We start from the raw sequence: 16,205 nt of genomic DNA, 5'->3' as shown, positions 1-16,205 counted from the left end.
TGTTATTTAAGATTAGAAAACGAATTTCATTATCTATTTTGGGCCATGTGTTTGGGGGTCGCCTCATCGTGTAAAATCCCCTAAACCAATGGCAATATGGGGTTTAAATTAATGGTTTTTGAATGAAGAGCATGATGCTGATATTTTTTTCAGGGCCAAGTGCCTGGGGGACCACCTCATCCCCGCAAACATTCCTAAATCAGATATCATGAGAGTAGCGGGCTGAAATAAAGTATTTTAAGAATGGAGTACACCTTACATCCAAACTTAAATTCGTAGACCAATAAAGATCATAAGGGATTCAGATAAAGGAACTTTTATTGTTAAAGTGTTAGTCAAGTTAGCATGGTATTTCACTAAAAGCTCTTTAATTGTCGAAAATAAATATTCCAAGGAAACTTTTGTTCCATATAAAGTAAAAGAAGGCGCAGTGGAGCGGGCCCGGGTCAGCTATCACAAATAAAAATTGCTTTAAGCTAGCGTTTTCTGCTTGCTGTTGCTGTCTCCCTTGGGGTTTTCTCCCTCGACTAATTACGCTTTAAAATTAATTCTATTAGTTTTTTCCGTGGTCGAGAGGAGATTTGATCTCACAATGTGTTGTTTGGTAGTCCTTCACGCATCCTCTAGCCTAAAGACATTATTTTCTTAATAATGATACAGGGCAATAAGCATTACTGTACAGTAATATGTTTCTCAATTAAATTAAAATTAAAAGAGTGTAGAAACCATTTTATAAAAATATTTAGTAAGAAATGCATATTTTTAAGCCGAAATTTTTTAACTAAATAAAAAAAACTAGTAAAAGCGTGCTAAGTTCGGCCGGGCCGAATCTTATATATCCTCCACCATGGATCGCATTTGTCGAGTTCTTTTCCCGGCATCCCTTCTTAGGCAAAAAAGGATATAAGGAAAGATTTGCTCTGCTATTAGAGGGTGTGAATGAATTTTGCACGAAGTATTTTAATTTGATATCCAACAACTGTGCCAAGTATGGTTCAAATCGGTTCATAACCTGATATAGCTGTCATATAAACCGATCTTGGATTTTGACTTCTTGAGCCTCTAGAGGGCGCAATTTTTATCCGATTTGAATGAATCGGTTTACAAATGACGATATAGTTGCAGTTTAAGTCTTAATAGGACGAACATATATATGAGAGCTATATCTAAATCTGAGCCGATTTTTATGAAATTCACAAATAAAATTGAGACTTATAAGGGAACACCTCGTGCAAAAATTCTTGAGAATCTGTTCACAAAAGACGATATAATTGCAGTTTTAGTCCAAATCGGACGAAAATATATATGGGAGCTATATCTACGTGGAAAAATTTTGAAAAACAACAACTTAGAAAAAAAAGCAACTACGAGAGTTGTTAATTTTCCTGCAACAATTTATTTTGAATCTCAGCGACCCATGGTACAAATTTGTGGATAAAAGGAACTTTTCAGCAGCCAGCATATAACAACAACAGCAATATATCCATTAGCAACGCAAACAAGTAAAAGCGTGCTGAACTCGGCCGGGCCGAATTTTATACACCCTCCACCATGGATCGCATATGTCAAGATTCTTGAATTACTTTTTCAAAAATATATATGAGCTAAATCAAGTTATTGGCCGATATGGACGGTATTTGTCATGCCGTACAAGTCATAGAAAAATATCACCTCCAAAACCACACTCAAATCGAGTAATAATTGGGCCCTCAAGAGACACGCGGCCCAGTTTTTGGAAGTCATACCAGAACGACATATGCAAAATTTCAGACAAATTGGATAGGAATTGCGCCTTCAAAGACTCAAGAAGTCAAATCAGGAGATCGGGTAATACGGCAGCTATATCTGCATATAGACTAATTTCGCTCATACTTGACACGGTTGTTGGAAGTCATACCAAAACAACATGTGCAAAATTTCAGCCAAATCAGATAAGAATTGAGCCCTCTAGTAGTTCAAGAAGCCTAATAGAGAGATCGGTTCATATGGCGTCTATATCAGATTATGGACTGATTTAGACCATACTTAGCTCAGTTGTTAAAAGACAACAAAACACCTCGTGCTAAATTTCAACTCATGAAATCAATATCCCAGATCGGTTTATATGGCAGCTATATAATACTAAGCACAGTTGTTGGAAATCATAACTAAACACCTCATACAAAATGTCAGCCAAACCGGATACGAATTGCGCCCTTAAGCAGCTCAAGAAGTCAAAATCCAGGATCGGTATATATGGCAGCTTTTTCAGGTTATGAACCGATTTAAACCATACTAAGCTCACTTTTTACCAATGATACTCTAGAGGCTCAAGAAGTCAAGACTCAAGATCGTCTTATATTGCAGCTATATCAAAACATTGACCGATTTGGCCCATTGACAATCCCATCCACCCTACACCAATAAAATATATTTGTGCAAAATTTCAAGCGCCTAGCTTTACACCCTCGAAAGTTAGCATGCTTTCGACAGACAGACGGACGGACATAGCTAGATCGACTTACAATTTCACGACGATCAAGAATACCTTTAGACGCATAAGTGTTACAAACAGAATGACGAAATTAGAATACCCCCATCCTATGGTAGAAGGTATAAAAAGGTGAAAACCACTGTAAAACTTCTTTTTTCTGAATAGATTCCGAATATTCCTATAAACATTTTTTATGCCGAATTTTCTAAAATAAGTTTAATGAAAACAAGTGAAAGCGTACAAAGTTCGGCCGGGCCGAATCTTAGGAACCCACCACCATGGATGCTTCTAAGAATTTATACAAAACTAGCTGACCCGGGCCAGCTCTGCTGCGCCTTCTTTTATTTTATATGGAACAACATTTTCCTTGGAATATTTATTTTCGACAATTAAAGAGCTTTTAGGGAAATACCATGCTACGAAAATAGTATATCACTTAACTAACAGTGTAACAATATAAGTGCCTTTATCTGAATCCCTTATGATCTTTATTGGTCTACGAATTTAATTTTGGATGTAAGGTGTACTCCATTCTTAAAATACTTTATTTCAGCCCGCTACTCTCATGATATCTGATTTAGGGGTGTTTTCGGGGGTGAGGTGGTCCCCCAGGCACTTGGCCCGGAAAAAATATCAGCATCGTGCTCTTCTTTCAAAAACCATTTATTTAAACCACATATTGCTATTGGTTTAGGGGATTTTACACGATGAGGCGTCCCCCAAACACATGGCTCCAGAATAGCTTATCAAATTAGTTTTCTAATCTTAAATACCACATATTGGCATGGTCCTTAATACATGGTCCTAAATTTGGATATCAAATTCGTATTCTTCTCCCAAATACCTTTATTTGAGCCCCATATTGCGATGGTCACTAAAAAAATGCTGCTTGTGGGGTATTTTGGGAAAGGGGTTGACCCCCAGAAAATTGGTCCCGAAAGTGGGTATCAATTCTTGCTCCACCCCCAATACATTTCATTTAATCTCCACATTGACATGGTCGGTAAATTTTTCTGATTAAGGGGTGTTTTGGGAATTGGTCCCCCAAACACTAAGCCCTGAAAATATATCAGCAACGTGCTCTATTCTCATGTATCTATATATCATTTATTTGAACCCCATATTGCCATTGGCCTCAAAATTTGATATCAAATTCGTTTTTAATCTCATTTAAACTCCTTATTGCAAAATCAGCAAATATGTCCGGTTTGGTGTTTGGCCCTAAAACTATAAATATTTAGTTCCACTCTCTTTACGACCCAATTTGTCTTGGTGAGCATATACGTCCTATTTGAGGGTTGTTATGGTGGTGGGACGTCCCCTAGACAGTTGGTCCCTAATTTTGATATCAGATACGTGGTTTACTCCCAAGTACCTTTAATTTGAGCCCCATATTTCCATAGTCGGCAAAAATGACCTTGGGGGTGTTTTGGGGGATGGGCGGCCACTCAGTGAGTTGGACTTGAAAATATATTGTATATAGGATTCGTGTTCCACTCTAAAAATCCTCTTATTTGCGCCCCATATTGCAAAAGTCAGCAAATACTTACTATTTGGGTGGTGTTGTGGGGTTGGGGTGGCCCCATAGACACTTTTCCCAAATATTGATATCAGATTCGTGCTTAATTCCCAAAGACCTTTCATTTGAGCCCCATATGGGTATGGTAGTAAATTTGTCCCCTTTGGGGATGTTTTTGGGGAGAGGTGGCCCGCCAAATACTTGATTCCATATTTGGATATCAGATTCTAATTCTACACTCAAATACATTTTATTTTAGCCCCATATTCCCATCGTCAATAAATAAGTCCTGTTTGGGGGGTTTTTTGTGGAAGGGGTGGACCCCCAGAAACGTGGTTCCACATTTGGGTATCAGATTCGTATTCTACTTGCAAATACCTTTCATTTGAGTCCCATATTGCCATGATTGGTAAATATGTCCGATTTAGGTATGTTTTGGGGGTTGGGTGGTGTTGTTAGTATACCCCCCATCCTCCACTATAGTTCGTCATTTCGTCATTCTGTTTGTAACTACTCGAAATATTCGTCTGAGACTCCATAAAGTATATACATTCTTGATCGTCGCGACATTTTATATCGATCTAGCCATGTCCGTCCGTCTGTCCGTCCGTACGTCCGTTTGTCTGTCGAAAGCACGCTAACTTCCGAAGAAGTAAAGCTAGCCGCTTGAAATTTTAAACAAATACTTGTTATTAGTGTAGGTCGGTTGGTGTTGAAAATGTCGGTCCATGTTTTGATATAGCTGCCATATAAACCGATCTTGGGTCTTAACTTCTTGAGCCTCTAGAGTGCGCAATTCTTATCCGATTGGATCGAAATTTTGCACGACGTGTTTTGTTATGATTGTTACAATGCCCTATCCGATTTGACTGAGATTTTTTATGACGTATTTCATTCTTACTTTCAAAAACTGTGTCAAATAAGGTTCAAATCGGTTCATAACCTGATATAGCTGCCATATAAACCGATCTAGGATTTTGACTTCTTGAGCCTCTAGAGGTCGCAATTATTATCCGATAAATTTTGTACGACGGATTCTCTTATGACCATCAACATACGTGTTTATTATGGTCTGAATCGGTCTATAGCCTGATACAGCTCCCATATAAATCGATCTCTCTATTTTATTTCTTGAGCCCTTGGTTCAATCCGGACCACTTCCTGATATCGCTCTAATAGCAGAGCAAATCTTTTCTTATATTCTTTTTTGCCTAAGAAGAGATGCCGGGAAAAGAACTCGACAAATGCGATCATGGTGGAGGGTATATAAGATTCGGCCCGGCCGAACTTAGCATGCTTTTACTTGTTATATATAAGATTAATTTAGTTAAAAGGCAAAAATTTATTCTACATACAAAACTTTTGCCAAACCATCAAAAATGTAAACTTCTACGAACCGAACAGGTATAATCGAGAGACGTTTTTATATGGGAGCTACAATATATCAAATTATAGACTGGTTTAGACGGTACTTGGAACAGTTGTTGAATGTCATAACTTAACACTACATGCAAAATTTTAGCCAAATCGGATAAATATTGCGGCTGCCAGGGGCTCAAGAATACAAATCGGAAGATCGGTGTATATGGGAGCTATATCAGGTTATGGATCGATTCGGACCGAACATGTCATAGTTGTAGGAAGTCATAACAGAACACTAGATATAAAATTTCAGCCAAATCGAACAAAAATTCCGGCTTCCAAGGCCTCAAGAATTCAAATCGAGAGATAGGTTTATATGGGAGCTATTTCTAAATCCGAACCGATATGGCCCAATTGCGTTTGCTAGTGAATTTCGTGGGACTTTTGTGCACTACATATTAGTACTCCTATTTTAATAACACACTCTACTAAAGAGTTTGTTGAAAGTCCATAAAATTTAAAAAAGTTTGTCTGTCAAGTCTCTTGTAGAGACTTCCGTACTTCATTAAACAATGTCTCCAATTCAATGTCTAAATTCGTTGAAAATTTAATGTTTCACATACAAATTTGGTAGTGGGTCTTTTTCTAAGAATTATATTTTCTGTGTAGAGCTGAATCCTTTAAGTTTGTTCTGATAATCCCACCAGGATTAGATATGCTAACCTATTTATCCTGGTGGCCTCTATCATTCTAGCATCATTTATGTATTGAACAAATTGTAATTAAAATTAGAAACTTAAAATTTAACAATTATTTTGCAATATTGTAAAAAATTATTTGACTCTTTGGACAGATGAAATCACATGTAGGTATATAAAACTTAAAAATATTCATTTAATAATATATTCAGGGCAAACAAAATGTCTTTCGGAATTTTTCAATTTTACTATTGTCTATTATAATAAGGAGCCTAGAGCGCAAATAGGACAATCTGGCTTCTGCCATTAAGCACTTGTATGCATTTTTCGCTTGTTTGCGGTTCGACTCTTCCAACTATTAGCTTTGTGCCTAAGTATTCTTAGGAATGTTGATTTCCTCTGTACAATCTTGGTTATTTGCTCTTGGTTACAGACAGGCTGTTGGATTTGTTGCCAAATCCACCTTTCGAATTGTTTTAATTAGTGGGCACACCAACAAAAGCGCCTAACAAAATCAACAAACAAACAAACTTCCCCAACTGAAGGGTAGGTGTTGTTGTCCTCTTACTACTCAATACCAATTTCGTACAGCAGTTTCATAACTTCTATGAATGTTTCTATCACACTTTTAAAAATGTCGTAGTCATTTAAAATGTTAAATATTTTATGTGGACGCAAAACTACTAAGGATATGTTTCGAATGTGTGATTTGATCGATATTAGTATTTTCTTTATATTAGGTTAGTTGAAAAGAGGGTGCGAATATTAATCCACCCATGCCACCATGAACATACACCTAAACTATTGGGTTGCCCAAAAAGTAATTGCGGATTTTTCATATAGTCGGCGTTGACAAATTTTTTCACAGCTGGTATACATGTACTTCCAGAAGGGTAAAACATGAACTACATGGTATACATGTACTTCCAGAAGGGTAAAACATGAACTGGTTCGTGCATTTAAGAAAGTCTGTAGTGTTAAACATGAAAAACATACAATTATTGCAGAATTTTTACGCCCATGGTCATAGGATGTGGGTACAGTAATCTACCAAAAGGTAATTACGGATTTTTTAAAAGAAAGTAAATGCATTTTTTATAAAACTTAGAATGAAATTTTATCAAATATACTTTTTTACACTTTTTTCTAAAGCAAGCTAAAAGTAACAGCTGATAACTGACAGAAGAAAGAATGCAATTACAGAGTCACAAGCTGTGAAAAAACTTGTCAACGCGGACTATATGAAAAATCCGCACTTTTAGTTACTTTTTGGGCAACCCAATAGAAGTTCCGATTGTAACACCTCGAAATATTGATATAACACCCCATAAAGTATATATATTCTGGATCGTCTCGACATTCTGAGTCGATCTAGCCCAGTCCTTCCGTCCGCCCGTCTGTCGAAATCACGAAAGCGTTCGAACTGTAAAGCTATCTGCTTGAAATTTTGTACAGATGCTTCTATTGATGTAGGTCGTTAGTGTTTGAGAATGGGCCACATCAGTTCAGATTTGGATACAGCTCCCATATATACTGATCTTCCGTTTTAACATATTGAGTCCTTAAAGCCGTAATTGTTATCCAATTAGCTGAATTTTTGTACGTACTGTTTAGCTACGACTTCCTACAATGCCATGTATGCCGTACCAAGTATGATCTAAATCGGTTTATAATTTCTACCTGGTTTGGTATGTTGAAGTTTTTTGCAGAATCGATAATGGATTCGGATCGGCCGATCGAAGTCAAGATTCAAGATCGGTTTATATGGCAGCTATATAAGGTTATGTACCGATTTAAACAATACTTGGCGCAATTGTTGGAAGTCATAACAAAACATCTCATGCAAAATTTCACCCAAAACGGACGAGAATTGCGCCCTCCACTGCTCAAGAAGTCGAGATCCAAGATCGGTTTATATGGCAACTATACCAGATTATGAACCGATTTGAATCATATTTAGCACAGTTGTTGAAACTACATCTAAATCGGATTAGAATTGCGCCCTCCAGAAGCTCAAGAATTCAAGACCCCAGATCGGTTTATATGACAGCAATATCAGGTTATAGACCGATTTCAACCATATATAGCTCAGTTGTTGGAAATCATTATGAAACACGTCATGCTAAATTTCAGGCGCATCGGAAAAAATCAAGAAGTCAAAACCCCAGATCGGTTTATATGACAGCTATATCAGGTTATGGACCGATTTGAACCATACTTGGCACAGATATCATAACAAAAAACTTCCTGCAAAATTTCATTCCAATCGAATAAGAATTACGCCCTCTAGTGGCTCAAGAAGTCAAGATTCAAGATCGGTTTATATCGCAGCTATATTAGCTTATTGACCGATTTGAACCTAATTTGGCACAGTTGTTGGAAGTTATATCAAAACACGCCATGCAAAATTTCATTTCGATCGGATAAGAATTGCACCCTCTAGAGGCTCAAGAAGTCAAGATCCAAGATCGGTTTATATGGTAGCTATATCAGGTTATTGAACGATTTGAACCATACTTGGAGCAGTTTTTGGATATCATATCAAAAAACGTCGTGCAAAACTTCATTCCAATCAGATAAGAATTGCGCACTCTAGAGGCTCAAGAAGTCAAGACCCAAGATCGGTTTATATGACAGCTATATCAAAACATGGACCGATGTGGCCCATTTACAATCCCAACCGACCTACACTAATGAGAAGTATTTGTGCAAAATTTCAAGCGGCTAGCTTTACTCCTTCGGAAGTTAGCGTGCCTTCGACAGACAGACGGACGGACGGACGGACATGGCTAGATCGACATATTTAAGTATACCCCTATCCTATGGTGAAGGGTATAAAAATTGCAGATTGTTTGTAGGTAGTTTGTTGTTACCATTTGGGCGATAAAAATTGTCGACTGCCTTAAGTAGCTGGTTGAATTACAAGCTCTATCCGATGGACCGGCTCCTTGGCATAGGAAGATATAATCCACTTGAATCAGCATGTCGTATATACCTGTGCGAGGGAGGGACACAAAGGTTATTTTCATTCCAAAAGTATGAAAACCCTACCACACGAAGGCGAATAATTTTCACTCTCTAAGTCTGGCATCTTCTATGCTTAAGGTTCTAGAGATGTTGATAGAAACAAATCTTAGGGCAACATATAGTAAGGAAAGGTCCGCTGTAACAGCCTTTCACGACCAAGGAATTTAGAGCGCACAACAAGCCGATTACTGGCTTAGGTGTATGTTCATGGTGGCATGGGGCGGATTAACATCCACACCCTATTTTCAACCTAACCTAACCTACTATAAGATGCATTACGGCAGGCTTGGGATCCGCAGATCTAAAAAGATGGGTCAGCGGAGGAACACCACAAGGAGGTGTACTGTCTCCTCTACTTTGGAACATACGATTAAAAATATATTTTTGTATCTGGAAGAAAAAAGTATTGAAGTGGGAGGAGGGGATGTTCCATTTACTGAAAGCGCAAAATCACTGGGTGTTTTGCTGGACAGGAAATTGAACTTCAAATCCAACACATTCGAAAGGGCACGAAAGACAACTCTTGCCCTATACATCTGCAAGAGGGCTATTGACAAAAGTTGGGGGTGTAAACCGCTTATTATGCACTGGGTATATACAGTAGTTTTCAGACCTATAATGCTATATTATGTTTTGGTCTAGTGGACGACGATTTAAAAGTAGTACTATTCAATACTCAACTAGATCCATCTGATGCACTGAATTTAATGCTACATCTATTGCATCTAGACATTGTGGCTAGACAAATTGCTGCGACCATTGATATTAGGCTAAGGGAAAATCCTCTTTGGTTATGCGGCGCCTGTAGACAATGTGTTATCTTTGATAAAATGTCCGATGTACCAGGCAGTGGAGATTACACACTTTAAAAACATAGATGTGATCATATCCAGAAAATTACACTGTAGTGTGTATTAAGCCGAGATACTTGCAATTAAAAAAAGTGGTGGGTTGGCTAAAATATAAGGTCATAACGACAACGGCCGAAATATCTTCTCAGACAGCCAGGCAACCTTTAATAACTGGAGCATTATTTACGAAAGCAAAAATCGTCTCATCAATTTAAGAACTTGTCTGCTTTAGAGGATGTGAACATTCGCAAGTTGTTGGGCATTTTAAAGCGATCTGGATGGTTTAACGGTAATAACTAGAAGTTATCTTCCTTCTCCTGTTCCTGTGGTATTACAATGAGCGAAAGCGTCGAAGTGAGTCCGAAGGCAGACCGAAAAAGAAGGCATAACAAGTGAAAAAGTTGAGAAAGTTAAGAAAATGACTTTGGATATTAGAAATTCTTACATACACTGAAAAAAATTGGCCCAAAATTTATTAACGCATGAATGTTGAAAGGAAATATTCGATACCAACTCAGGACTATACGGCGGATGACTCATCAAGTCGATCTTTTGAGTTCTCAAAAATGCATTTGTTTCGTAGTTTTGGAGCATATCTTTCGGCCAATCGACTAAATCGATTAAAAATTTGCGTGGGATCCATCGCAAACAAATTTTTGGACGGTAAAATTTTCATGCAATATTGAATGTATGCTGGTCCCACTAATGCCTAAGATTGTCTTAATCTCACGATAGGTCATATGACGATTTGGAACAACAACTGATTTTGGACGACCTTCACGAAATTCGTCTTGAAGTGAACTACGACCTCGGGTGAATTCACTATACCATGGATAAACACTGGTTCTTGATGGAGCTTCATCGCCAAATATAGAATTAAGTTCATCGATGCGCTGCCGTCGCTGAGTTAATCCACGTCGATCGTTGTAAAAAATAATCGCTAGAATATGTTCAAAATTTAATTCCATTTTTTGTGCGAGATGAATTTTTTAATTTACTGTAAACAACACAAATAGCGCTCGTATGTTAAAACGTTCTGAGTACGTATAACTTGTGCTGCAATCTGCCAATTGCAGCACAATCCGAAATGAAAAAGGCAACCTTCGTATGTAAACAACCTTTAGCCATAATCGGGTGAAAAATGCATAATTTATACTCCCATAGCAGCTTTATCGAAATATGGGCCGATTTGGACCAAATTCGACACGGATATTGAGTGGTCTATTACAAGTCATTGATTTTGACATTAATTTTGTAGAACAAAATATTGGTCTTTTTGGTAGCCATAGCCAAATATAGACCGATCCGAACCATATATGACACGGAAGTCGAAAAGCCTAATATAAATTACTGTGTCAAATTTCGACGCAATCGGATTATAAATGTACCTTTTATGGGGCCAATATTTTAAATCGAGAGTTCGGTCTATATGACAGCTATATCCAAATCCGAACCGATCTGGGCCAAATTGAAGAGGGATGTCAGAGAGCATAGCACATCTCCCTCTCCAAAATGTTGGCCAAGTCGGACAATAAATGAGCCTTTTATGGGCTCAAAACCTTAAATCGAGAGATTGGTCAATATGGTAGCTATATCCAAATCTAAACCGATCTGGGCAAAATTGAAGAGGGATGTCGAGGGGCCTAACGCAACTCACTGTCCCACATTTCAGCAAAATCGTATAATAAATGTGGCTTTTATGAGCTTAAGACCTTAAATCGGCGGATCGGTCTATATAGGGGCTATATCAAGATACGTTCGAAGTAAACCTCCCTATGGAAAAGACAAAGAATATGCGAAAAATTTCTGCTCAATATCTCCATTTTTAAGACTGTAGCGTGATTTCAACAGGCAGACTGACGGACAGACGGACATTGCTAGATCGTCTTTTCACGACGATCAAGAATATATATACTTTATAGTGGTGAAATTGAATATTTCGATGTGTTGCAAACGGAATGACAAAATGAATATACCCCCATATTTAGGTGGTGGGTATAAAAATGAATAGAAAGCAAACAATGGCGTAAAGTCGGTCAATATCCTGCAATGAAATCTCAATAAGATTTTAAGACTGAAACAAGTAAAAGCGTGCTAATTTCGGCCGGGCCGAATCTTGTATACCCTGCACCATGGATCGCATTTGTCAAGTTCTTTTCCCGGTATCTCTTTTTAGGCAAACATTGTTAAAAGAAAAGAATTGTTATGATATTGGAGCTATAACATCAAGTTAGTGTCGGATTTGGACCGTAATTGAACTGAATGTAGGATACCATAGTCGAAGTCGTTGTGTAATTTCAACCAATTAGAATAAAAATTGCTCCCTTAAGGGCTCAAGAATTAATTGACACGTATGTTGAAGTCCATGAGAGAAGTCGTTGCACAAGGTTTCAGACAAATCGGGTGAGAATTGCGACTTCTAGATGCTCAAGAAGTCAAGATCCCAGATCGGTTTTTATGGCAGTTATATATGGACCGATTTGAATCGTACTTAGCACATTAGTTGGAAGTCATAACACCTCGTACAGAATTTCAGCCAAATCAGATAAGAAATCAAGATCCAAGATCGGTTTATAGGGCAGCTATATCAAACCATGGACCGATATGGCCCATATCGGCCGACCTAAACTAATAAGAAGTATTCGTGCAAAATTTCAATCGGCGAGCTTACTTCTTTGAAAGTTAGCGTGCTTTCGCAAACTGTCAGACGGAAAGATTTTAAGACAAAAAGATTTTATGACCAGAAAAAGAAAGCGCAAACATATTACCCTACCATTTAATATAACATATCCTTGATATGAAGGAAAATATTTTTCACCAAAGGTAATGTTTCCTTAAAACTTAGTAAATTGGTCATCTTTAAATTAAATTTGCCAAACTTTGGTTCGAATCTTTTAAATTAGCACAATTTTTTTCTGTGTATTTTCGTTAAAATTCTGGCTTATGCATAAATACGTGTCAATGTATTTTAAGTTCGATACATTATGTAAATAAATGAATTATGAATGGAATTATGAAAAAATTCCTTAAATTTTTTTTCCGCAAGTGCTTCCATACATAAAATTTTTACTCATAATAATCGTAAAGGTCTTGTCGAAGTTAAAAGCTTTGGTTGTGACCTAAATATTGGCCGGATGTGTATTCATAAACGTTTACTGCATACAATAAACTGTCTCTCGGAGATTTGACGGTTAAATTTGGGCTGAATTAGTTTACGGTCTCTGTTTGATCTGGCAAATTTCTATGGTGTAGAGTATTTTCAATTTTGCAGTAATTTCAAGTATTTAACATTCAACAGATTTTGGAATTTAGGATTAAATATCGAGTGTGTATAATTATACCCTACACCACCACTGTGGTACAGGGTATTATAGATTTGTGAATTTTTTTACAACGCCAAGAAGGAGAAGAACTAGACCCATCGATAAGTATACGAATCGGCTTAGAATCACTTCCTGATTCGATTTGGCTATGTTCGTCTGTCTGTCTGTCCATGTATTGTTGTAATCAAAGTACAGGTCGCATGTCCGATTTTCACAAAATTTTGCACAAGTCTCTTCTTTGGTTCGATGACGAACGCTATTGATTTCAATCGGTTCAGATTTAGATATAGCTCCCATATATATCTTTCATCCGATGTGCCCTTTTAAAGCATCCGATTTGACCTATTATGGCTGTAGAAGGCACAATATTGGTTCGATCATTAGCAAATTTGGCAGGAAGTGATTTTTTTCATGTCTTAGTAAGTGTGCAAAATTTCATCAGAATTGGATCAGAATTATATATAGCTCCCATATATATCTTTCATCCGATATGGTCTTTTAAGGCTGTAGGTGGCACAATTTGCGTCCGATCTTTACCAAATTTAGCATGATATGTTTTGTGTGACATCTTAATACATGTGCAAAATTTCATCTAAATCGGTTCAGATTTAGATATAGCTCCAATATATAACTTTCATCCGATATGATCTATTATGGCTGTAGAAGGCACAATTTTGGTCCGATCTTTAAAAAATTTGGCACGAAGTGCTTTTAATGGAAGCCTTTGTGGTGTCCCAATATGTATGCAAAATTTCATCAGAATCGGATCAAATTTATATATAACTCCCATATATATCTTTCATTCGATATGCCCTTTTAAAGCTGTAGTAGCCACAATTTTAGACAAGGATTGTTATGCTCATTATAGAATTACAATCAATTTGGTTTTGGCAGGATTAAAACATAAGAGTTGTTAACAAACCAATTGCTTATTGAATTTAAATCGTATTCTTCATGAAACGCGATCTACTAATGTACGGCCTATGGAGCTTCCACCAGGGCTGCGGAATCGCAGCTTGCTTGACTTCGACTCCGGGCACTTAAAAATTCTACTTTTTATACCACTAAAGAATGGGGGTGAGGTGCTCCACCCTAGGTAATATGGGTATCAAATGGATGGTATTAGCGAATAGATTACGAATTTGTAAAAATAAGTCCAAAAATTGGACAAAATGGGGCTTGAGGGTTTTGAACGCCCTTTAAACCTTGGCAATATGGGTATCAATTGAAAGGCGCTAAGGAGCAGTTTATGAAAACTTTTTTTTCACTTTTCATTTTTATTCAAAATTTAGAATGCAGAGGAATAGGAACAAATGTTCTGTCATAGCCAATCGAAATTTAAGAGGAGGAGGAATATGATGAGTATGAAGACATCGCATCGTAGGTTTAAGGGAACCCACTTTAAATATACTCCTGAGGGCATTAAAATGGGAACTGGACCCCTCTAGGAGCCCAAAATGCCCCCTAGGCTCAAAACTAGGTGGGTGCGTCCAAATTTCGTCATTTACGAAGTAAAAAAAATATTTTCAATCGTCTGACTTTTCTAAGTCAATCTAGCCCTACCCGTTCATTCGTTCAACAGGTAGTCGAAATCAAGGTACCGTCAAAACGAATGAGGCAATCTGCATGAATGGAAGCCACCGTAGCGCAGAGGTTAGCATGTCCGCCAATGACGCTGAGCGCCTGGGTTGTGAGGTACTACCCCATGTAAAAACTTCTCTTCAAAGAGGTGTCGCACTGCGACATGCCGTTCGGACTCAGCTTTTAAAATAAGACTCTTATCATTGAGCTTAAACTTAAATCATTGATATGATAGAAGTTTGCTCCTGTTCCTTAATGGAATGAGCAAATTTGCATGACTGGTTCATGCGTAAATTGGCATAGCTTCTTATTAATGTGGGTCGTTTACTGTCCTAAATTGTCCATATTAGGTTGGATTGATTATAAATTATAGAAATACCCACCACCTCGGGTATAATCGTCATAGTCCGGTGAAAAGTTCATCACTTACTAATCAATAGCAGTTATATCGAAAGAAAAGATTTGCTCTGCTATTAGAGCGATATCAAGATATGGTCCGCTTCGGGCCACAATTAAATTATATGTTGGAGACCTGTGTAAATTGTCAGCCAATTAGAATAAGAATTGCGCCCTTTGGGGGGGCTCAAGAAGTAAAATATAGAGATCGATTTATATGGGAGCCGTATCAGGCTATAGATCATAATAAACACGTTGTTGATGGTCATGAGAGGATCCGTCGCACAAAGTTTCAGGCAAATCGGATAATAATTGAAGATCCCAGATCGGTTAATATGGCAGCTATATCAGGTTATGAACCGATTTGAACCTTATTTGGCACAAAGTCATAATAAAATTTGTCATGCTAAATTTCAGCCAAATCGGATAGGAATTTCGCCCTCTAGAAGCTCAAGAAGTCAAGTCCCCAGATCGGTTTATATGACAACTATATCATGTTTCAACTATTCTTGGCACAGTTGTTAGATATCATAACAAAATACATGGAGCAAAATTTCATTCCAATCGGAATCTCGGGAAGTCAAGACCCAAGATCGGTTTGTGTGGCAGCTTTATCAGGTTATGGACCGATTTGAACCATACTTGACACAGTTATTGGATATCACAACAAAACACGTCGTGCAAAATTCCATTCCAATCGGATACGAATTGCGCCCTCTAGAGGCTCATATGACAGCTATATCAGGTTATTAATCGATTTGAACCATACTAAGCACAGTTGTTGGAAATTATAGCGAAACACGTCGTGCAAAATTTCATTCCATTGTGTTGGTGGTTTAGTGTCCTACCTTCTAAATTTGGTGCGAAATTTAGTCACAATAGCCCGAATAGCCGTTTCAGTGGGTCGACTGACCATAAAATGGAAGAGGCGCGTGATGAATTTTCTTAAAAGAGCAAGCATTTTGATAATAAATT

Source organism: Stomoxys calcitrans, chromosome 3 (assembly GCF_963082655.1).
Source record: "Stomoxys calcitrans chromosome 3, idStoCalc2.1, whole genome shotgun sequence".
NCBI lineage: Eukaryota > Metazoa > Arthropoda > Insecta > Diptera > Muscidae > Stomoxys > Stomoxys calcitrans.
The sequence above is the reverse complement of the archived record's forward strand: the minus strand, read 5'-3'. Positions refer to the sequence as shown.